This window comes from Pundamilia nyererei, unplaced genomic scaffold (genome assembly GCF_000239375.1).
Source record: "Pundamilia nyererei isolate P.nyererei 1_Seehausen unplaced genomic scaffold, PunNye1.0 scaffold00182, whole genome shotgun sequence".
Taxonomy (NCBI): Eukaryota; Metazoa; Chordata; class Actinopteri; order Cichliformes; family Cichlidae; genus Pundamilia; species Pundamilia nyererei.
Genome location: NW_005187583.1, coordinates 220,020 through 221,805, shown reverse-complemented (window position 1 = coordinate 221,805; position 1,786 = coordinate 220,020).

Genomic DNA, 1,786 nt, shown 5'->3' with positions numbered 1-1,786 from the left:
ATTTTTAAAAATTGTAAAAATAAAACCAACATGTACCTCTGTAACATTCAAAGTTGAAATTAAAACCCTGTCACTGAATTATGATTCCTACAATGATTTTCTTTTAATGTCAGTGAGGGGTAAAATGGTGTGGCAGGCCTACCTGTGAAGGTCCAAAGCAGCAGCAAACAGGAGGCCAAAGCAAAGCGATTCTTCATTGTTCCTGTGAGTTCTGCTGCTGATAGAAGGAAACAGTTCAGTTCCCTGCAAGTAAGAGCGAGCGAACTACAGAGCAACAGGAAGTACGCCATTTTCTACTTCATGTCAACCATTTATTGGACTTACAGAGACAGATAATAGATGATGAAATACAACATTTAGGGTGCTATTATGAGGAAATCATTTTAGTTAGCCAAGAATGCAAACTCTGAAACAAGGTTTAGTTTAGTTTATTCCTAGAATTCACACTTTACACATTATTAACTCTAAATTAAAATAACAATATCAACACAACATAATATCAACTTTTAAATAAAAGCACTGACCACAAAATGAAGAACTGTGGGTCTCAGCTGCCGAGCATCCAGTCTCTGTCTGTCAGTGTCTCAGTCTCTCTGTGCATGTGCATGAAACGGAAGTGAATGTGATTGGTTTATCTTCTGTCTCAGCAGGCTTTGTTGATTCCTACATCTGGAGGAGCCTGACTGTGACTTTGACGTGTTCAGATGCACTTAGCTAATAATGTTTATTACACTCTCACCAACACAAGCAACATTTTAAGTTGCAGTCGAGAATTTTGAACTTGTCACAACAAAAATCAGTTTGTGCAGTTTCAACACTAAAGCCTCACTGAACTGTTCACTCATTTCCTGTTTGATCACTAAACTTCATGTTTGTTGTATATGTAATAAGATTAAAATGTTGTGGGTATCGAAACTCTTTTTTTCCCCTACCCACGTGATTTTTTGTCATGGCAGCTTTCACATCTTACAAAACACATGAACAACAACCAGAGAAGAAAATTCCGCCTTATGGGAATGACTGATCAGCCTGTTGACAGTAATTGCTGCTTAGTGTACGCTTGCTCTGGGATATGTTCGTGCCGGTGGTGGTGAGCAGCTCCATCTGGTAAAACGAAGGCACAAACACAAGCGTGTGTGTTCAGATGAATATTTTAATTCCCCCGTGTGTTGTGAATGTTTTCTTTTCCCACTATGTGTGTGACAGACTGCATTTACTGTACAGAGCAGAAGAAAAACAGAGAGAAAGCAAATAGATGCTCCCACAACACAACTCGACTTCCTGTTTGATGAAAAGCCACAGGAACCTGTGACCCAGAGGTAACACCTGGCACACACACACACACACACACACACACACACAGTTAAACCTAAAGAGCTAGATTATTCTTCTCCTGCACCTGCTACAGCTATAGAGTACCCAATTACGTTTCCCCCAAATGCAACAGTGCCTTCTCCATCACACAACACTTATTGCTAGAACTATGCCAGCAACACACGACTCTCATCGTAAACCGCTCTGCAGCGCCCCCTGGTGAGTGTTGATTGCAACCACAGCATTTTCCAGCTTTTGTCTCCACACAGTCTCCATATTATCTTTATTAGACATCTTCTTTTATACACATATACATATGCATACAAATATACAGTACATTGCATCTTAACATTTCCATGACCAAATACATATTCTATAATTATGCACCATTTTATTCAGGTATCAGTGTTAGCATAGAACATTTAATGCATTCCAGTAATGCAACACAGAGGAGGGACATTATGAGCATGTT